The 23,112-nt window shown below is 47.3% G+C and overlaps 1 long non-coding RNA gene across 6 annotated transcripts in view; it reads right to left on the bottom strand.

The window, feature by feature from the left end:
- The window catches only part of LOC139060749 (uncharacterized), a 35,808-nt gene extending 15,384 nt beyond the window's left edge, over window positions 1-20,424 (bottom strand). For 4 of the 6 annotated variants that reach the window (XR_011515016.1, XR_011515015.1, XR_011515012.1 and 1 more), the window contains exons 1-4: window positions 20,128-20,424; window positions 14,019-14,187; window positions 782-912; window positions 93-140 (exon numbers count right to left, since the gene is read on the bottom strand). This is a non-coding gene — a long non-coding RNA (uncharacterized lncRNA). The remainder of the gene's footprint in view (window positions 1-92; window positions 141-781; window positions 913-14,018; window positions 14,188-20,127) is intronic. The other 2 variants (XR_011515014.1, XR_011515017.1) reach the window with 2 other exon arrangements.
- Between the last annotated feature and the right edge of the window lie 2,688 nt (window positions 20,425-23,112).

The following is a 23,112-nucleotide window of genomic DNA, read 5'->3' as shown; positions in this document are numbered from 1 at the left end:
CATATTATGGACCAGTACTGTACCATTATCTACACATTTTTGAAAACTTGCAACTACGTGTTGCAGCTATCAAAGACTTCGAGGCCACTTACCTCACAGAAGAAAATGATCACTCCACAATGTTTCCATAAAGCAGTTGTCTGTGTGGAAACCAATGTTTTGACTAGATAAGGGCAATTCTCGTCACTATTTGTCGAATGTCACTTGATTTCATGAATAACTTGTAGCAGCTGCAGAGATTCCAATTCAAACACATGCACTAGCATTATGATGCTCCCATGATTTGTGTGCCAAAGCACTAAGACTCATGAACACAGCTCCACAAACAAGGCCTTACACTACCATAATCACAAGAAAGTTTGGAAAAACACTAGCAGTATGCCCTTCCGGCATAAGAATGTGCTGCCACTTCCATGGCAGCATGACCATTTTCTGGACATTACTTATGGGCCATACCTTAAGTGCTGAAAGGTCTGAGACAACCAAAATTTAAAGGCTTGAGGACTCAAAATGCTGTTTATACATGTCTTCCTTGTGAAGAAATTCTTGGCCAATAATGCACGATTCGTCTGTAGATCTCATGGGGGCAATATTCTTAAGAATTATATGCTCACCTTGCATGCAGCAACTGTCTTTTTCATCCAAACTCAGCACAAAATTGCTACATCTCAGAGTTTAAAAGCACGGAAGGCAGCACGAAGGCAGAAGCGGGCCACTCATGGGAGTGACAAGGTGACTCAATATCTTTTCTGGAGCGCTATTTGGAAGTGCTTGATTTTACCTCTGCTGTTTTGTTTCCCAGTTGTTGCAGTGGCTTTCCATTCCTACGAAGGTGCTTCTTTAGCTGTCTCATATTCTTTTCGAAAGGAAAACCACTGAAGCACTCAAGAGCTCCATTGTGTTTCACATCATCTGCAAGTGCAAGGAACAATGAACATTGAAAACCATATGTTCTTCTCCGTACAAACTTGCAAAACCAGCCACAAAATGCTTCAGTAATTCCCCTGCATAGTCAGTATGATCAATGCATAACTGCTTATTAACCAGAACTGCGAGTGTGGCATGAAAAAGCAAGAAATTATGATGGAGGTCATCTGCAAGAGTGCGGCTGAGGAGAAGTGGTCTGGTGTAGACCAAGAAAAGTTTGAATTTCACAGCCTTTCAACGATCTAACTCGTCAAGGCCCCTGAGTTTATGTGCAAATTCACGCGGAATGTAAGGCCGCTAGGCACTGCTTTGTTCATGGAAATTGTGGCGCTGAAGCGACCCGAGACGAACATGCAAAAGACCTGTAACCCGGAGGGAGAGCAACTTCCTAACCTAGAACCTAGAAGAACCACATGCATGTAATCCAGTGGCACATTATGCACAGAATCAAGAGGTCACTCGAGAAGTATGGATGTTCCTCTGTGATGCCCAATATCATACTGCTGCCTGAAGTTGATATCTGTACGAAGGGAGCAGCTTGGATCAAGGAATACAACCTTGCCTTCATTGTATGCACCCTCGACCATGCATTTTGGACAACTACTATGGCGGCTGTGACCTTTTGCCATCATTACGAATGACCGTGCAGGTACATCACAAACAATTGCCTTCAATTGGACCTGAATTTGTTGGTCAGTGACAGTAAGACAATGAGACATCAAGTGGTGGAGCTCATGAACTAAAGGTAGCAAGAAATTACTCGAAGAATGCGGCTTTGATGGCCCTGCAAATGCTCCAACAAACGGCACAGTGCGACCATCCCCACAAAAGCTAGCCTGGCATTTTATGGACCACAGCTGCATCTTGGAACTTTTTGCAAGTGGCAGACCATCCACATTGACTGTGATAGAAAATGCCTGGATTCGTTTTCACGAACCTCAGTGAATGTACTAGTCCAGTGGAAGGCTGTAGTAACAATGCTCACTTGGTCTCAAAGCCGTTACAACGTACCTATTTTCTCGTCGTGGAGTTTTCAGGAGTGCACGCGCGTCACCTGGGATATCAAGTGCATGAAGGCTGTCTTGATGCTTGAGCAGCCTTAGCAATTCTGTTAGCGCATTTCTCCTCGTGTTGTTCTCAACTACCCACCTTCTAAGGCCATCTCGAATTCTCTTCATGTGAAACATGAAGAGAATGTGCCGCAAGGGATACTATGCCCAGTCACGTAGTGGTGACGTTGAAGAACACAGTAGCACCACTGTGAACGACAAAACTAAATTTTATTGGGCGAACCTGTGCCCACAAAACAGGCTACACTTATAGCACAACGATAGCGGCGAACACAGTCGGCGATCGTCGAAAATCTGATCAGCGGGTCAAGCGCGTCGGCTTTTATACAACAGTCGTCGAATGTTCCAGACTAATCGTTGGGACCCGCGTGCCTTTCACAAAGTTCTACACCATTCGCGTCACGCGATGAAATCTGATAGCACAAGGTTCGGCGACAACAGACAACCGGATAGAAGCATCAATAACTTTCCAGAAACTTCGGATGCATGCAGGCGCGTCCCGCGCTGTGCGATAACATTTGTTAGGCGGCGAAACCTGGTCGCCCGATAAAGATAAGTAGGCGTGTCAATAAGTACACCTGGCGTTTTCTAGTGCCGATTCTTTTTGATGTTGCTCTTATCAATGGGGACTTTCTCTGTTCAGATTTTTCCTCAGATCTGCGACACAGACTCCTGGCCGAAGATCCTGTGCGACCGGGATCAGACCAGAAGTGGTTCATCTTCGTCTGGCGGGCGATATGGCTACGTATGGCTCGTAATCTACGTGGGATGGCGGTGCAGTGCACCAAGGGTTGTTCATACGGTACAAATTAGTGAGGCACTACCCACTGCAATCGGCGCAAGTTTGCCGCTTTTGTGCGAGGAGCGAAGCCAGCCGCCGTGCTTCCTGAAGCCGTGCCGGACGACTAAATTACTAAATGCCGCCAGTCCATACCACAACAACACAATGGCAATGTTGATTGCTGCTCTATAAGCACGATACAAACGGAAGAGGGTGAGATCTAAAAGACGCGCCCGGCCTGTTCCAATCCTTCTGCGCAGTGAACACACATTGCAGAATGCTATAATCCATAGGCGGAGAGTTTTCATTTTTTCCCGGGGAGGCTGGGGCCCAACTAGCTTTCCGATCCACATATATATGGTTCGAAAAGCTGGTTCGGAAAGCAAGTTCGGAGAGCTATATATATATATATATATATATATATATATATATATATATATATATATATATATATATATATATATATATATATCCGTCTATGGATTATAGCATTCTGCAATATATATATATATATATATATATATGTGTGTGTGTGTGTGTGTGTGTGTGTGTGTGTGTGTGTGTGTGTGTATTTCTTGCACTTGAAGAAACTGGTGTGACCTCGGAGAATTGAGTGCTGAAGTGACGGCGTTATATGAACGTATATAAGACCTCGTAGTAGGAGACAGTTCAATTTCACAGCCCGAGTCCTGTCGGTGGTGTAATATTCCTTCATGTAATTGTCGCCTACTTGGCTATCACTAATACTGCTTCGCCTTACCGGCGAAACTGCAGTCTATCTCTCTCTCTCTCTCTCTCTCTCTCTCTCTCTCTCTCGTTTTTCTTTTTTCTGCGAGTCCGTGTACGAGCGCTGCAGTCCATGACTGCTGTTGATTCTGATTTCGAGTGAACCTGGCTGGGCCTCATTTCGGTAACTGAGTGAATTATAGTGTTCATCTATCAATTATAGTGTTCATAACTACCATGCACCAAGACTTTAAAAAAGAAAATTTGCGTTACTCGAAGAAAACCTAGTGCATATTTTCCAGTACAGTGGAGTAGCCGCCAGTAATTCTTTCGTTACTGAGATTTTAATTATGTAATTGCGTTTAATTATCTAACTCGAGAAGTACTGTCCTAATTTTCAAAGTGTCAATGAGCCATTTGTTGGCGCCCCTCAATGACATCTAACTGCGGTTTTTTTAGCTACTCACTAATCGTGTACTAATTTTTTTTTTACGGGTAAAGAAACCTCACAAAATATGAAAAATATCGCGTGACTGCGCTCCCACCCACATCATAAAGCAGCGCCCTCAAATAAGCTGATTGAAAGCAACTGAATTGTCTGTCGCAAACCTGAAGAGACAGCACATCACCTGGATAATGGTATACGGAAGGAGCGCCAACAGCAGGTTTCACGGCTTTGCAGCTATTCCTTCCTATCTGCGTCACACTTATTATCCGTCTCTCAAGGCCGACCTATCATCACATTGATAACAAAAGCCCCTTGGTGACGCAGCCAAAGCGCTGCTCTGACCACGCACGAAATGCGAAAAGCTATGGAACAGGCATGAAATGTTTCAAAATCTGGGCATTGCTCGCACCGCAGCGAAAGGTGCGCGTGAAGCTATATTTCGCGCCAGGAGCTTGCTTCGATCGGACCAAAGCCAAATTAAAGTAACCGTTTTATTTTTCATGAAAGTGTATATGTGCTGCAAAAACAGGTTCGTGTCAAAAAATAAAAGCGAAATAAACAGACCGGGAAGCGACCAACATGTAGAGAGAATTCTACGGCAGACATCCGTTATCCTTGTCTTGAGCTAATCTGACGTCCGTCTCGATCATGTAAGCACGATCTTTCACATAACTTCAAATAAAGATACGAGTGGAGAGATGTCAGGTGACCTAGCCAGCCAATTTAACGGCCCGTGCCTTCCAATCTACTGCACATGAAAAGTCGCATCCAGCCAGTTTCGCGCTCGGCTGCTGCTGTGTGCTGGTGCTCCATCTTGCTGATCCCACTGAAGTGGAAGACGTGACAACGGGACTTTGCTGAGAAACTCGTCCACCACTCCTTCAAGGATTTCGTTCACGTAACGCTGTCCAGTCAGCGTGTGATCAAGAAGATGGGACTGATTATAGCACTGGTGTCAATTCTGAACCGCACATTGAGCGATCACTGGTACTGGTGCCGATTGCGCTTTAACCACTGTGGATTGAAGTCCCTCCAATGGTTTGCGTTATGCAAATTTACCTAGGCGTTTCTGTGAAAATTGGCTTCATCTGTGCACATGATAACGCCCAAAAAGTCTGGTGACACATCGGCTTTTGTGAGGCTCAATTTGGGAAATCTAGACGATTCCTTAGGTCCCTGTCTTCCAACCGTTGGTGTTGGTTAATGTGGTACGGATGAAAGGCCGTCGTTTAGAATCCTCCAAACTGATGACTTGGAAATTGGTGCCTGGGCGGCCACATACCGCACTCTAGCATGAGGATTTGAGGCCATAAATGCTAGAACATCCGTGCATGGGCTAGGACTCAAAGATGGAGTCCTCCGCCGCTGTTTCTTGAAGCTGCCGGGTTGTCTCATGTTTTCATAATCTCTGATGATAGTCTACGTGTTTGGTCTACCGCCACACTTCGATGTCTGATATGTATATTTGTGGCCTTCCTCTTGTTGCTGTTTGTAGATTCCAACGCAAGGATCATGTTTACCTTCTGCTGATTAGACATGGCGACTGGGACGAAACAAAACGCACCTTCCAACCTTTGCACTGACGTCAATTCTCTTTTGTGGTAATAGGTTTTCCGGGAAAAAAGAAATCCGTGCACTTTAACTACGCTAAGACAACATCTATCAGCTTGTTTCCAACTAACGGCAAACGCGACGTGTTACTTCGGCTGGGGCGCGGCAGATTAGGAACTAGCTCGATCACGATGTTTTCCTTTATTTCCTATATTTCGTTCTGGATAACTCAGAGGGAGCCTGTTCGAGGGTGCTGCTTTATGATGCGGGTGGGAGCACAGTCATGTGGTATTTTAAAATTTTTGTGGGGTTTATTTATCAGTCGAAAAAAAATTAGTACGATTTAGTACGTCGCTGAAACTGCTGCAGGATTTTATGGCCCTTGGCATTGCCTTCAGGTGCCTCATTGACACTTTGATAATTAGGAGAATTATCAAAGTGTCTGATTAAATCTCAGTAACGAAAAATTACTGGCAGCTACTCCACTGTGCTGTAAACAATATGCGCTAGGTTTTCTTCGAGTAACGCACTGCTCCTTTTTTAAATCTTGGTGCATTATAGTTAATTGGGACATCGCGTATGTATTTACGACCTTTGCATGCAAGAGACGACGTTTCCATGCCTAATAAATGTTGTAAATTATTAGAAATGATTTTTTTCATGAGTCATTACCATTGCTTACTGGAAAGAAAAGCAAAACTGAGACGCAACATTTACGTGCATTCCACACGTCATTCATAGAAGACTCTGCCGATGAGCTAAGTCTATAGGTTTTATTTCATGGTCCAAAAAGCACGCAAAGCAATTTGAAGTGTGGTGAACATACAGAAACATATTCATTCTCTAGGCGTAGCCTAGCCATACCTTTAGAAATAATTTTAACATGCTATCTGTTTCCAAAACGTAATAAACTTTGTCCTGTGTACGTGTAGATTTATATATATTGTGTATGTGCCTGGTGTTTACACTGTAAATTTAAAACAATGCTGAAGTGAGAAAATACGCATGAGGCAGCCGCCGCTAGTTCTTCTAATACCCGTGTCCTCCTATTGTCACAATTTGCAGAAATAAAACGAAAGTATGAATTAAAAGCCGTGCACGTCCGCGCCAACGATGATGCAGTAAGATATTAGCCCCAGTAAAATTTCAAGTGAAAAGGTCGAGGAAGTTCAAAAGAAACCCCAAATTATGTGGGTGACAAAGCACTTGTAATGGCACTTTAGGTGTGTGTGTGTTTAATAGGAGGGGGAGGAGGCTCAGCCCCCCCCCCCCCCCCCCCCGGAACAGTCCGGAGCGATCTCGGGCCCCGGAGCTACCATCGCGTAGTCGGCGCCAATGCCGGCAGAGAAGAAAACAAGGCTACGAGGCGTGCGTTAAAGAATAAGAAATGGGCGGGGACCATCGTTTTCTCTACGCACGACGCGTATGCGTTTGGAGATGTGTAGTTAATTCCTGCCGCGGCGCCAAAGGGTTTCCGGAAGCGGTGCGACGCTCTCCTCGGCTCGGATGCGCATGACCGAAACGGCTCGCGCCCCGCGGCTCATTCCGTCGTTTCCGAAATTGATAGAATATCTAATAAAAACAATAATAATAAAAGGGTACTGTGACATGGAGTGGTCATGCGCGCGGTGGCTACATTTCTTTCGACTCGCTTATTAGGATGGATGAAAAGAAACGGTGAAGTGAGCGTTGCAACATAGCCTATATAGGAAGCTACGTTTTCAAACAGGAAAAGCTAAGTCGCTTATCACCAAGAGAATGGCGTGGATATACTTGCGCCGCCATCTTGTCACAGACGATTGCGCATCGACGACCAGAAGAACGGAAAGTGAAGCACGTTTGTCGGTGACGTAATCAGAAGACTTTCGCGCATAAAGCTGAATCCAGCCCCTGGATAGACGGTCAGTCTTTGTTTAGATTTCTTCTACCATTTCCAGGTGGTGACTACGAAAGAGGTTGCTCCATTAATATTCGTGCTTTCCTCCATTCTCGTTAATTAAACTGGCAACGGCTGACGTGAGACAGACAATCGGCAATTCCTTTCGCAAGGGAATATTTCGCGCCAACATCTATTTTAGGCTGCATCTGACCCAGGGATATGTTGTAAAGTACATAAAAATACAATCGTTTCACTATGGATCTCTGCTTCTCAAAGAAAGAAAGAAATTAACTGAGGGTGCCGTGTCTAACATGGGTAGCCAGTGAATGCCACGTATTCTGAGGATGATCTCATGTGCGCGCTTCGTGCAGGATCGCACACACGCCCTGTGCTGTTGTCGAGACTTTAAGTGTACAGGACTGAGGGAACAGTGTGTGACGAGAGCAAGCGAATGTAAAGAAACGCAGCCTTGGTGAGCAGAAACCCAGCCTACCGTCGCCTACTAAATACCCTATATCGCTTAATTTTGAGTTTCTAAGCAAATGTGTTTTGCACTGATTTCATAGTATTGCCCTATATATAACTTCTTGCAATCTAAGCGCTCGCCTTCAATTTCATCACCTTACGCGCTCCCTCCCTCAAAAGATGAAAGAAGAGAAAGTAATCAGATTCGAGCGACGCTGAACTCGCCGACTGCGACGGGGAACAACAACGACACGGCGTCCTCGACCGTTCTGACTGCGAAACGCGTTCGCAGCTGACAGCACCTCGTCGCGCAAGCGGCGCCCATGCGCGCGTCGCCGCAGGTGCGCGAGTTCGAATCGCTGAGCGCGCTCATTTTGCTGCACTGGCATGTTCCGTCGATGTGCAGCAGCGAACGCGTTTACAGAATTAACCCGCCGCGGTGGCTTCTGTGCTGTTGCGCTGATAAGCACGAGGTCGCGGGACCCGGTCGCGGCGGCCGCATTTCGATGGGGGCGAAATGCAAACACACCCATGTGCCGTGCATATGGATCGATGCTATAAGCGTCCTCTTTGCAACGGGGTGGTGGATTGCGCCACCAAGCCCTTTTTATTATATTGCATAATGTCCTACCTATGTTATAGAACTAAAAAAAAGAAAAGGAGAAAAAGCCCACGATGAATTCCTATGACCAAACTTTCTGAGCCCTATTGTGAACTTTCTTTTTGCATGCCTCCGTTGTTTGTAGCTTCCCTACTTCTTCCAATCGGCTCTTACTAATCTCTATTGCGGACGTGTTTACGTCCCCCCTGCTCTCGCTGAACCCAAGGGCAATTCAAGGAGGCCAGATATGCCTAAATCGACCGCTGGGCAGATATCTTCACATTCTAATAAAATTGATGCATCGTTTCCCTAGCTTTACCGCAACAAGCACATATGCTTCTTCTTCCTTGTTATATCTCGCTTTATAAGTGAGTGTTCTATAAGTGAGTGTGAATGAATGTTATTCCTGTACAAATACTTGAACAGTCTCCCAGCCCATCTACTTTCTTCCATATTCCTCAATCGTTCTTCATAATCAATTTTAATGTGAGCTTCCCTCACTTCAAAACTAGTCCAGCCCATATCATCCTGCACAGCTTCATTTGCAGTCTTCCCGTGAGCGCCCAATGCGAGGCGACCCACTGACCTTTGGTTCCCATCGATTCCTGATTGTACCCCTGATTTAAAGCACACAACCGCATTTCCAAAATTAAGTCCTGGAACCATTACACATTTCCACATACCCCAGAGCACCTCGTACCTATTGTATCCCCAGAGCGCTCTGTGCTTCAGTACGGCCGCATTTCTCTTTCCCTTTACTGTTATTGTTTTATGCGAAGCATATTACTAGAGCTCAACCCAGCTCCTCAGGCGCGGCGGTGTCGCCTTCAATACCACGTGACACCGTGACGTCACGACAGAGGAGAAACGGGGCTCCAACTCGCGCCGTCGCTCGCGGCGTCGCCTTCAAGGCTGACCACGTGACACCGTGACGTCACGACAGAGGAGAAACGGGGCTCCAACTCGCGCCGTCGCTCGCGGCGTCGCGGCGGTATATAAGCAGCTGCGCTTGCCTCTGCTAGACAGTCACGAGGTGAGATGCCTCCTGGAGACAGAGCTGCTCGTTGGAAAGAGAAGCGAAGGCTGCGGCGTGCTACAGAGACTGTTTCTAGGTGGCTTTGCTACGGCGCAGCGACTACGCGCCCCGCATCGGACGCGGTGAGCGTCGAGCAACGCAGCGTTCGGCGCGACAACGAAATGTGCGCCTGAGCAAGCGCCGCCCGCCTGAGCCGACGCCGACGACACCGGCTTTTCTGCGACACGAGCTCCTTAACGCTGTCGCGTTAAAATATGCTTCGCATCCTGGGCTTAACCTTAGCTAAGCCACAGCCAGTTTTTTCCTATGTTTCCATATATCTATTGCCTTCGTTTCTCCAAATACGAAAGCATTTATATTCCTCACGAGATATTTTCTGGCCGCGTATCTCTACTGCCTGTTCGCTGTTTTCATTGAATACCATAACACCTGATTCGTTAACGCTAAATTTCAAACCTAAATTCTCGCCTTCCGGTCTACAGATAATTAGAACAGATGTTGCACATCACTTTGCTTGTTAGCTGGCAACACAATGTCGTCCGCATAAAACAAACCTGGAAGATGCTACTCTACTACTGTACCCGGCTGTTTGCACGAGAGATTAAGCCCGATATTGCTTCCCACTAGCGCCCCTCCATCCTCACCATGTACATCATAAACAGCAGTGGGGATAAAGGGCACCCCTGCCTCAGTCCCTTGTTGATATGAACTTTCTCCTCGCTCCTCGCTCCTTATCCATTCCCATTCAACGCAAACGCTATTTTGTAGGTAAATCTCTCTCAAAAGCTGTAGACAATCGTCGCGTAAACCTTCCCCTTCCAGAATATCCCACAAAATGTTGTGGTCTACGTTTTCATAGGCTCCTGTAATGTCCAAAAAGGCCACATATAACGGTCTGCTTTCTACTTTTGATATTTCAATACAGTGAGTAAGAACAAATGAGTTATCATCCAAACGTCTACCTATTCTGAAGCCATTCTGAAGCTCTCCCAAAATGCCATTATTCTCTGTCCATGCTTGCAGTTTTAATTTTATTGCCGGCATTGCTAGTCTGTATATTACCGATGTAATGGTCAATGGTCTATACGAGTGAATTCTATATTTCTCCCCCTTACCTTTACAAATTAAATTCATTCTACTTTGTCACCAACTGTCTGGTATTCGTCTATCTTTTAAAGGTTTTTCTACTGCTTTCAACAGAGCTTCCTTACTTTTTGGTCCTATAGTTAATTAATCAGCCTAACGGAACCTCGTCTAGCCCCGTGGCTGTGCGCCTAGGCATTTTCTCTTCGGCTTTCTTCCAGTTGAAATTTGTCAGCGCCAGCCCATTTTCCATCTGGTTCTCTTTCATGCTCTTTTTTACGGCCGTGTCCCGTGCATTCGAGGCACGTTACAGATCCCCTGGTGGTCAAAATTAATCCAGAATCCCCCACTACGGTGTGCCTCGTAAATAATCAAATCTTGGTTTTGGCGCGTACGACCTCAGAATTCAATTCGTTTAGAGAAGCAAACCGTTGAATTACCATGCACTATGTGCAAAGTGCCATGCCGCACACGACGACGACGCCGCGGGAGCGCATACGGCGAGTCCGGTTTCGAGCTTTCAGCTGCTGTCGGAGTGGTTCAAGGGTTTGCACGCTGCCACAGGCTGCAACAGCGCAGAAAACGTTTGTGCATGCAAGGTGCAATGAAAGCATTTGTCTTTTCTCCGTCGTCTCTTCGAATTAAGGCGTGCGCCTTGAGTTGTTAGACTCGAGAACATACGGTATCCCGGTCTTTTCCCCTCCCACGTTTGCAGCGCATTGCAGCGGAGTTACACTAGACAGTAGCGGGCACATGGGTCCCCCCCCCGCCGGCAGGATTTGCAGCCGGAAGTGGTCGACCGGCAGTGACCCGGTGACCTCCCGAGAGGTCACGGCCCCATCGACCGGCCGCCGCGCCGTCTCGAGTAGCCGTCCATCGGCGGGCCGCCGCCGAGGCAGCAGCGCCGCGACCAGCGCTTCCCAGGGGACACACGGCGCGCTTTGTGCCTCGGGGCTAAAAGCGGACGGCTGTACTCGGATGGATGCTATGAGCGCCCACTTTGGAACGGGGCGGTGGGTTGCGCCACCAAGCTCTTGCTACTATACTGCCTACCATTCTACCTAGGTTAAACAATGAAAAAAGACACACACACAAAAAAACACTATGAACTACCACGCCCAAATTTTCTGATCCCCTATTGCGAACTGTGCTTTTGTACGTCTCCGTCTTTTGTCTTTTCCCTACTTTTCTTCCACCAATCCTCCAGTCGCCTCTTACTAATGTCTATTGCGGACATGTTTGCTTTACCACTGCTCCCTCTGAACCCAAGGGCTTCAAGGAGGCCAGTGGTGCCTAAGTCGACCGCTGGGTAGACGTCTTCACATTCTAATAAAACATGCTCCGTCGTTTCCCTAGCTTTACCGCAGCAAGCACATGCTTCTTCTTCCTTCTTATATCTCGCTTTATAGGTGCGTGTTCTAAGGCATCCTGATCTCGCTTCGAAAAGTAATGAGCTTCCCTTTGAGTTATTATATATGGTTTCTTTCCTGATTTTGTTTTTTCCTCTTAAGTATATATTTACTCATGGCAGGTTTCTTTTCCATTGCCGCCACCCGCCACTCGATGGCCGTCTGTCAGTGCCCTCTGGTGTGTGATTACACAGGTATTGACAAAGCTTTGGGGCTTAAATGTGAACCGAATGTAACGAAAGAGATAAACCCGTCTTGGAGGGTTGTTGAAGTAAGCGTGTTAAAATGAATTTTGTTGGGGCGAGAAAAAAATAACTTACATTTTCCTCTTGTTTCACCTTTGGGAGATGAGTAGAAATATTATAAGTAGGGGATGTGCGAATTTTATAAATATCAAACACGAATCGAATAGATTTTGCTGTTCGATTCGACTCGAGAATCACTATATGCGAAGTTGTCGAACATTTGTTTCTTTCCTATGTATATAGGGGATAAAAGCACGCAGTGGAATTTCAAAAGAAAACGCGATGGAAGCGAGAACTGTTCCGAATATTATTCTTATACGGGATATACAAAGTGTTTTTTTTTTAGACAATGCAGATTTTTAATAAAAATGTAATGAGTTCAACGAACGTGGCGTTCTTGAAGTCAAGTTCTGAGGAGAGGCCGATGTACATCGGGGCTAATAACGTGAGCTTCAGAACTCTAATTAACAAAAATGTATTAACTTTTTTTATTTGTGCATCGGGGACCCTTGTCTGCATGGCGTATTTGGAGGCAGTGACGCGTTAATGCGCACCCGTCTTTTAAACATCACCAAACAGCGGAGCTCACTCGAGTCGAGACGGACGGCCAGGCCGCGAAGCTGGCCACCCGACACGCACGTGCATGCCGCGGGCACGCGCGATAGCGTGGCGTATCGGGGGCTGGCAGAGGCCAACTTGCTCCCGCTTCGAAATGACAAACGACCGCCCTCAGTGATCTGCGGCACTTAGCGGGCTCCGAACGGGTGGATGCTCCCCTCATTAATTGCGGCAGTAGCAGATAGGCGCGCCGCGTCGTCGCGGGTCGGTGTTCGTTCCGATGCGACAGCGTTCTGCGCTGGGCATCGGTGTTGCCTGTTATCGCCGCTGATAAGCATCTCGAATTAGGTGCGACTTTCAAGCAGAAAAATATGGCACTACCTTCAGATTCGCCACTTACACAACTGCCCTTAAGGCACTATTAAAATGTTGATAAATTATTTACAATTAGTCTTCCGAACTACATGTTATTAGCGGCGAAGTATGTTCACCTCGCCTAGCAACTCTTCTGCAAAATGCCATTATATTCTATTTATAAAAAAATTCTGTATTGTGTATATAAAGTCGGTAAGAAAGAGACACCCTGCATACTATCCGCAGTAGTTGCGCGCAGGCCTGGGCACCGGTTCCAGCCGAGCGGAGGCCGGACTCGGTACTTCCGAGGACAAAGAATACAAAAAAAACAGCTCTGTGGTGTGTGTTTCTCTTCTGTGTGTCTCGTCAAAATGTTGCGCAGTCCAACCTCTAATGTGGGAGATGGGCAACCTCTTCAGGGGCATGAGGCACGTGGCGGTGTGCTTCGTCAACACCCCGGATACCGGAAACAACGACGAGGACCACCTGCAGAACCTGCACAACGTCCTGGCACGACTGAGGACGCCGGTCTCAAGCTCGAGCTGGAAAAGTCTGTTTTACTGGCCCCCGGTGTTGAGTACCTGGGACATACCATTACCCAGGCCGGCCTGACCCCGGCCTACCGCAAAGTTGATGCTGTGCTCAAGGCGCCTAAACCTCAGAACCAGATAGAGCTTCAGAGCTACCTCGGCCTCATAAACTTCTACAGAAGTTTCCTGCCGAACCTGTCGGCGCATCTACAGCCGTTTCATCTTCTGCTTCGAGATGGTTAGCAGTGGGTCTGGAAGAAGGAGCAGGACATGGCTTTCCAGCGCACGAAGTAGCCAATCACCAAGGCTCCAGTGCTGGTACACACTTCGATCCGGCCAAGCCTGTCGTCCTTACCGTAGATGCGTCGCCGTACGGTGTGGGAGCCGTCCTGGCGCACCGGGACGAGGATGGCCAGCCCGTGTCGTCTGCTCCTCGTTGCCTTCGTGCTTCAGAGAAACCTTACAGCCAGCTGGACGAGGAAAGCCCGGCCCTCACGTTCGGGATCGAGCGTGTTCACCAGTATCTGTGGGGTATACGAGAAATCATGCAGTAAAGGTTGCAACAAATTTGGTTGCAAACCATAATGTTGGAACAGAATATACTCTATCTTTGAACTATTATTGATGAACAGGCCAGAGAATGAAGAGGCGAGAAGTGTTTACGATGAGAATAGCATCTGGCCTGTCGTGTTTCAAGAGCAAAGAGCAACAACAGCAACAAATAACGCTCTGAGGAAAAGGAATCTTTCTTTCAGCCTTCCTAAAGTTCCTGCAAAGCATCAAAAGCAAAAAAAGAAAGATATAAAGTCAAGATGTTTAAATTATCCGGACTATGTATCCGAGCTATCAATTATTAAATCGCGGTTGACGTCATCAAATTTAAAGGAAATTTGTGCTATGTGGTGCTGCGAGAAACACACTGCATTCTTTAAAGTTATGTGTGAAGTTTTTTTTTTAGCGGTTCTGGTATATTTGGCGTTTTATGCTATTGAAATGTCTTTCTGTATGGTCATAAATTATACTCGTAACTGCATGGTGCATCCTATATAGTGCGATGAAACGCTGACTTGTCAAATTAACCAATCATTGCTTTAGAAAAACAATGTTTGTTTAGGCATATCTGGTCTACAATGGTTTGCGTAAGTTTTTCGAGAGAAAGTAAACATTCATGCAGTCAAGGATTTGCGCTAGCATAGCAAACCAGCGACGGAAGAACAACAAAGAAGAGCGCATAAAACAGAATAAGACAAAGCCGGTGTCGTAAGCGGATCGCCGATTGAATGGAAACGATTCAATTGCCGGCGGCACTGCAGGAGGCCGCGGATACTTTTCTTATCTAGGCGGGAGACAAAGCGGTATTTTGTTTCGAGTGCACCATTGTCCATGGAAACGTACTAGAGAGCAACTCTCGGATTGCGTGACGTCACAGGAAAGTGCTGTTAGCGACGTTCTTGCCCGCTCGAGTAGCTGCGCCGTGAATGTTCCGCTTCCCGGTGTGATTTCATTCCCGGCTGCATGAGTCACGCGTGCGTCGGCTCTGGGTTTCAGAAACGAAACATTCTCAAAGGGGCATCGGAGAGGAATATTAAATAGAGCTAGGGGTGGTATTGATTGCACGCTTCTGGAATGTATAGCGAACAGGTTAACCTCGCCGTTAGCGCAGGCGTCGTGAGGAGCCAGAAAACCGGAAAAGAGGGAAACGAGAAACCGCAGACATGTGGAGCCGTCACTTTGACCTTCCCGTAGCAGGTCCTTGCGCCATAGGTCTTTGCACTTTCCTCGTCGAAATCGCGGCGTGCAAAATTTGTCGCGCGCACACACACACACACACACAAACACACACACACACACACACACACACACACACACACACACACACACACACACACACACACACACACACACGCGCGCGCGCGCGCGCACACACACACACACACACACACACACACACACACACACACACACACACACGCGCGTATATATATATATATATATATATATATATATATATATATATATATATATATATATATATATATATATATATATCTAGTAAGAAGCCTGCAAACGTCTCCACGCAGCCCGGTGTCAGGGAACTTGATCCGACCAGTGTATAAGCGACAGCGCTGCGTCGATGCGAACTGCTACGGACGGCGACGCAAGCTGAATTGATGACAAAGGTGCGGCGATGAGGTTGCGATCATCATAAGCCGTCAATGAATGAATAGAATTTATTGATTGGAAAGACAGAGAGGTCGACCTGAGCTAGTGCGCTCTAGTCTGCTACTCTGCACTGGGGAAGAGGGAAGGGGAGTGAAAGTATTGGGATGGATGATGATGATAAGAGAAGTGGTGAGTGCTTATGTATACATGAGACAGTTGCCTCGCTAGAGCCGCTCGTCGAGCTTGGTGTCCTGCAGGAACTTCAACAATACTTTTGTTGCACGCACTGAAATTGCAGTGTCGGGCCATGGGCCGAGGATAGCTTCCTCCGACCGTAGTTGTCTGCCAACGCTGGCTAGAAAACTGTCTAACGTCCTTCGCTCCAGCATATATGCTGGGCAGTCGCACAGTACGTGTTGCAGTGTTTCGGGCATCTGGCAGTGTACACAATCGGGGTTGTTCGATTGGCCGATGAGGTGTGCGTAGCGACGGGTGAAAGCAACGCCGAGCCGAATCCTGTGTAGCAATGATGTTTTGCTCCGTGTAAGCTTCGGGGGCAAACAGAATTTACCGTCTGGGTCAATCGTATGTAGACGCCTGTGAATATTATCAGAGTGGGCTCTGTAAGCCTTTGTAAGGTCCTGCATGAGTGCCTTGATCATGGAGTTGGTGCCAGGTCGCGAGTAGGCAATCCGTACTTCATCAGAGGAAGAGGAGGCCGATCTTGCCTCACTGTCAGCGAGTTCATTACCAAAGACACCACAATGGCTAGGCATTCATTGAAAGGTAATCACGTGGCCACTTAACTCGGCACTGTGACAAAGTTCGGCGATTTCCAGCCCGAGCAGATAGCATGGTCCTTTCTTTAAAAAGTATTTTAGTGCCTGTAGCGCTGATTTGGCATCGCACAATATCGTCCATTTATGGGGTGTCTGCGTTCTCATAAAACGGACAGCCTCTCGTATTCCCGCAAGTTCTGCAGCCGTAGATGTCGATTTGTGGTCTAATCGAAATCGTTGAGTAATTCCAAGTTGTGGGATGACAAATGCGGCCGTTGTGGCAGATGGCGTGACCGAACCATCGGTATATACTTGTACAGTCCCACTATATGATGTAAATATATGGGACAGGGTGAGCTGCTTCAAGCCAATGGAGGAAACGTGAGATTTCTTCCTAATTCCGGGTATCTGAAGCCTCACTAGTGGTCTCGGCAATGTCCATGGAGGTGTCACGGGGATGTCGGTGGCCTGGAATCTTGCAGGTACAATGCTTGCGTGACATGCAATAGCTTTAGAAAAAGCACAGTCAAGGTTGGTGCTTGGAAGTGTTGACAGTGGATGGTGTGAGTGTCTGGTTAGCAGGCGAAGATAGGTTCGCACAGGTTCACAAGACCTGTATATGTCGATAGGACAAGCCCGTGCTTAAGCCGTCAACGCTCTCATCGAACTATATTATCGACCGCGATCAACTCCGGCTGCGTATGGCGCGCGTCTTTTCACCACGCGTGCTCTCTAGAAACTACTGAAACACATCTCGTGTCGCGTTCTGATGATAGAATGTTCGACGAGGACGTACAGAACACACAGAATGAACGATAACATTCGCCTCAGTTCCAAGTCATGCAGGCGCGTTTGTTAGCCCGTGAATCCGTTAGCCCGTGATGGCCTTTGATAATCGTTCTTTCAGCATAGAAACGTTGCTTGGGCCATGGAATGTAAGGTATCAATACAACGATCAGCTCCGAAAGCTTTAATAAGCTTCTCTACTGAAAGTGACGTTGTATCTGTTTATTAAAACTTTGTATGGCCTTTGTGTATTATTATGCCGCAGCATTAAGTTTGAGTTATATATTGATTAATGTGCAGTTTTCTATATTGACTGCTTTTGTTTAAACATGTTTACGAAACCTGCTGTATTGTCGGACCGTTTGTTCTTTCATATAACTTCATATGTCGCCATCTTTGCTCATTAAAGAATCTATCGCTTGTGGAGAAGCCGGGTACCATTTTTAATGTCACCAGAATAAATCACTGACTTTGAAAATCTGGAAACCTTCCCGTGTTAAAAAGTTGCAGTGCATTTAAAGACAGCAACTCTTAGTTGTCATAAGTTATTCGATTCAGCAAGTTCATGTTTGGTTTATGACACGAGGATGCAGGCCAAAAATACTGTATAGCAATTGCTTTTACTCTGCACCAGGTTATGGTTATTCGCAACACGCGCCGTGTTCTTTCTTTTTTTTTCGTCCACTGTCTTGTATTCAGGAAGCGCGATAACAGACAGTCACGGAGATTTGCTAGAAAAATAAATGATTACGAATAAAACATTGTAGTAAATATGAAACATGAAAGATCGTCATGCAGAACACAAATATGCGTTTCGCGTTTCAAAGGGACAAAATACTAGTATACTTACGCGAAGACATAGCACTTAATATTATTTGTAGCGTTAAGGATTTAAAAAATATGTTTTTTTTTATTATTACGAGGCACGTGAGCGGCGCGCGTAGTAGACGATTTTCGCGAAAGCATTTAGCGGCAGAGAGGTCCGCCATTCCGGCGAGTGGAATGACCAGGCACTTCCGCTTTCCGGAATGGAATCCATGCCGCGCAACTCTGATGCCGCAGAGCCGCACTGCTGGCCACTTATCGCAGCTGCAGTCTCTCTCTGACGCATTGGATGTATGATGGCTTCGTCTATTAAACGAGGTGGCGACAAATAGTAGACTGCTCGAGCTATAATCAGCTTTCGCTACATCTATTTATTGCAGTCCAGTATCTATATTATATCCTCTCTATTCACTATTACGTCTGTCTATCTCGATAGTGTAAAATTACCTGCAACGACCTCGGATCTCTTCTTTTCCACCAATACGTCTCTTTGATCGCTGACCAGTTGACGATCCCTCGAGATTTGAATCCCAGCGCATCTGGAAGGTGGACGTTCCCCTCGGTCCGAGCCGCATGGATATGTCGGGCATTGCATTAAGATGTGCTGATTCGTCTCTGAACTTTTGCTGCCGCATTACTCATCCAGTTGCTCCTGTGTTTTTGTTCTCAGGGAGCATCAAATAGCGAGACGCTTTGTGTAATCGTGCACATTTTCTTTCCCGATTTCTGCTTGCCGTCTGTTTCTTGTTTCCGTCCTTTGCAGCCAATTCTCCTAGCTGTTTCCCCCATTCTCATAAACGCGGCGCTCGTCGTGCCATCTGGTGTGATGCGGTGCGAGATTGCGACGCGTTTGCATTATCGACCCGAAATATGATTTACCATTACCGAGTGGCCATATATATACAAGGCGGGACTGTAAGTGTTTGCACCATATTCAGTTGAACTTCGCCTGTTATTGAAATGGTTTTCGATGATAACGTAAGTATCCTTCAATATGATCCTTTTCCTCTTGGAGTAAAACATGGTGAATGGAATCTCCATAAGTGTAAATTTATGTATGTCCAGGGAAGCTAGCTAGCATCTTCCTCTGTATGCATACTACGCACAGCGTGAAATATATAAATATTTTAGGGTTCACATTGCATCCAAAATCTTTTGAAATGCTCACATGTTCAACACCTCATTTACAACCACATGTTCGGGTGCACTGTACGTAACTTTTTTCATGTAACCAAGTGTATCTGGCCTCCATCTATACTTATAAAGCGCTAGTCAGGACTGAACTATATGGAGTACGCTGAATCACCAAGAGATCTATGCAAGCAATTCAATTCATTCACTGGAAATGTTTCGAAACAGTTCTATTAGATTCTTACTGTCCACTTACCACCACAGCGCTACACCGTAAGAAAAAGGTGCACTAGATGACGGTAATTATTTTGGCAGCGCCATCTAATGACGCCATTTTATAAGGCCACGCACTGCACACGGCAGTGAATAGAATCGCGTTGTTGTCAAGAGCGAACTTTGTAAGCGGCCGCTCGGCTCCCCTCGTTCAAGGCGACAGAAACGGCTTCTCGAAAATGGTGAAAACGACGCCGCTTAAGTGCCGGCTGGTTTTTGCAGTGCGGCATGTACGACGACGCAAATGAAACCACGGGCGTAGCAGCTCATGGCGGCGGCACGCCTCGAGCGTCCGCGTATGGCGGCCATGAGATTAACGAGCAGTGGTCGCGACATTAACTAGTCTACAGATTAAAGAGATTCTGCAGACTTGGAACAAAACTTGCGCACTCTATTGTTATAAACTGTTTAGCACACTTGTTAAGATGTTAAGTACAGCGGTGTTTACATGTGCACTTGCTGTAAAGCTGAAACGCAAGTTTAGCATACAAACGTCGTTTTACTTACTCAGTGCCTTTTCTTCAGAGCCGCGGTTCTAAGGCGGCCAAAATTGCGAGTAGAGCCCACGAGGGTGACGACGCCGATTTGACGTCGTGTGACGATGCGTGCAGCGACTCTGGTATTTAATTTCACCCTGGCGACACCGCCAAACACGAGGACCGCTGTATTCGGCTCAACTAGGCAACAGGGACCTGGGCAAAAAAAGAAGCAGTCTATGCGATTGGCGATTCCGCATGGTCTTCTCGCACAGCGCGGTCTTTGGACGCGATTCATTCGGGAGAAAAGGTTCCGGGCATCGCATTGCACCAGCTCCGTTTCGAGAATATTCGTCAGGCTGATCGCTGGAAGGCCTCCAACCCAGGAGAGGGTGATAAGAGTCTGGCGGAGGCAGCGATGTCCTTGCCTGCTTGTTTTGTCTACTGATGAAGGCTGCCGTTTCCTTTGCTACGGCGGTTCTACCATGGCGTAGTCTTTTGTGAACTCTTAAAAAAAAAAAGTCGCAGTATTTGCTACCTATATGTAACAAGATTTGCTACCCTGTTATAACTGCAGTTTTTTTTACTGACTAAACAGGCCAGTCACTATCACTAATGGGTCTCGGCTACCACTTTTGAACGTAGTTAGCACCACCGGGTTGAAAGTTTCCATTCTATTACGCATATATTGAGCCCAATGTGGAATGCGCCACAGCTGGTCCTATATGTGCAGCAGAGGCGAGAATATTTGTACCAGGTGGGGCTAAATACGTTTGGAGTTGATAGCCGAGACACATTGGTAGCAGTGACTACTTTAGTAATGTTTCTAACTCTATCGCTACTAACTGCAGCTATGATAAGGTAGCAAATGGCGCGACACTTGGTAGCAACTACTGCGGCATTTTTTTCAAAGAGTCGCACAGTCACCGTCGGCGACACGGATTTGTCACCCGGGGCAATTCCTTCGCACGCTCGGCGTGAACGATGCGATGGCAACGGCTTGTCCTGCCCTTCGCGCGCACCACGAGCGGATCTGCGCGTGCAGACGGCAGCCTGTGGCACGCGCTGCCTTCTCTCGCCGAAAAAGAGAACGCCGGTGCCCAGGGAGGCCGCACAGAGCCGCGCGATGCAGTGTTTGGCTGCGCGCGCCGGCAGCACCATGCTTGACGCGAGGAAGGCGCGGCAATCCTCCTCCGGAATCGACAGCTTCAGTCGCGCCCTCGTTTCGCCAGCGGTTTGAAACATTCCGGTGTCTCTGCGCAGGCCGGAAGGTATTTCGGTGGAAATTTATTGGTCGCACGAGCTGTCACCCATGCTGGAGTTGCTTATCACAGTTACTGCCATTGCGGCTCGAAACTTCTGTTCAGTGAACTCAGCTTTCGAAATACCACGAGAAACGAATGTTGGGATTCGCAAGACCATGCGTAATTTAAATTCAGATGCGGTGGGTTGAAGAAGTAGGTTGCTTCCGTTCTTGCAGTTGCGTGAGCTTGGCCACCCGCCGCGGTATAGATTGGTGGCGTCGAGCTGCAGGTTCGATGCCGGCCGCATTTCGATGGGGGCAAAGTGAATGCTCGTCCCGTTGGATTTATGCACGTGCACGTTAAAGAAGTCCAGATGGTCAAAATTAACCCGGAGTCCCCCGTGCCTCATAGTCATATCGTGGTTTTGGCACGTAAAATCCCGCAATTTATTTAATTCTGCTTGAGGCTAAAGGAGTCGCGCCTTGTTCATGTTGTTTTCGTGTGTCTAAATACAGGTGACTAGAGTACCAGAAAACGAATGTCCCATATGTGTGTACATCCTTCTGGAGCGCGCGCGCGGACACCACAAGTGTTATCTAGATTTGTGGCGTCTATCAAACGTTAAACAAAGCAAACACTAAAGCTGAATCTTCCCATAGCTGCAATTGCGCGTACGAATTAAGCAATGATATCGCTACGTGTGGAAAGACACAGATGAAAGAAGCTATATACAGGCTATCTACACTGGAGCCAGACCGCCACGCCGACACTCGCTCGCGCCAAGGGCACAGACCCACTTCGTCGTCGTTCTCGCGGCGGCTCGTCCCTTCAGCATCGCTCGATGATATCGTAACAATATTGTCTTTAGGTTGCAGGCCGCACATCACGAATTCCTGCAGCACGTTGGTGACAACCTATATAGTATACTGCTCGGACGCAGGGATCACATTATCGATCCCTCCTGCACTTTATTAGACCCGCAAATCTTTTTTTCATTGATTTAATCAAGATCCTTATTCGCCCGCATTCCATACTTCTGTATGCCCTGAGACGGCTCTAGCGAGACAACTGTCTCATGTACATAAGCACTCACCACTTCTCTTATCATCATCATCCATCCCAGTACTTTCACTCCCCTTCCCTCTTCTCCAGTGCAGAGTAGCAGACTAGAGCGCACTAGCTCAGGTCGACCTCTCTGTCTTTCCTATCAATTAATTATGTTCAAGAGGCATTAATCCTCGCGAGGGTTAAAATGGGGGTTAATGAGGGTTAAACCAGGGTTAATGCGCGCATAAAAAAAAGTACGGCGGAATCGAGGTTTGATCCGATACGGCATATCACAACAGCCCACGCAGGCGCGCCTTCGCCTTCGAAACAGAGGGAAGCCACTGTTGGGGTCGTTCCACGAGAGCGCACTGCATGTCCGCCGTGACGTGGCACGTTACTGCAGCCGCAGATGACGTCATGCGCACTAGTTTACACAACAGGGCCACCGTTCAGGCGTGACCTCAAGTCCTGTAATCGCTTCGTACGTGGGCGGAAGCCCTCGACTGACTGACAGACAGCCCGACTTCCTGAGACGTCCGGGCCGCGTCATTGGCCTCTGGCCGGCAGCCACGACGACGATGATGCGGCGAGCGAAGATCACGAGGAGAGCGTGGCGCGGCGTCGGAAGAACCGCGTCAACGCCGCCGCTTCTGGAAGTTTCGCGCGCGCGACCTTGGCTACCGACACCCTCTCCCCCTCGGCAGTTGAAAAGCGGCCGCTCGGTC

This window comes from Dermacentor albipictus, chromosome 6, assembly GCF_038994185.2.
Source record: "Dermacentor albipictus isolate Rhodes 1998 colony chromosome 6, USDA_Dalb.pri_finalv2, whole genome shotgun sequence".
In the NCBI taxonomy this organism is placed as follows: domain Eukaryota; kingdom Metazoa; phylum Arthropoda; class Arachnida; order Ixodida; family Ixodidae; genus Dermacentor; species Dermacentor albipictus.
This window is presented reverse-complemented; position numbering and strand designations above follow the sequence as displayed.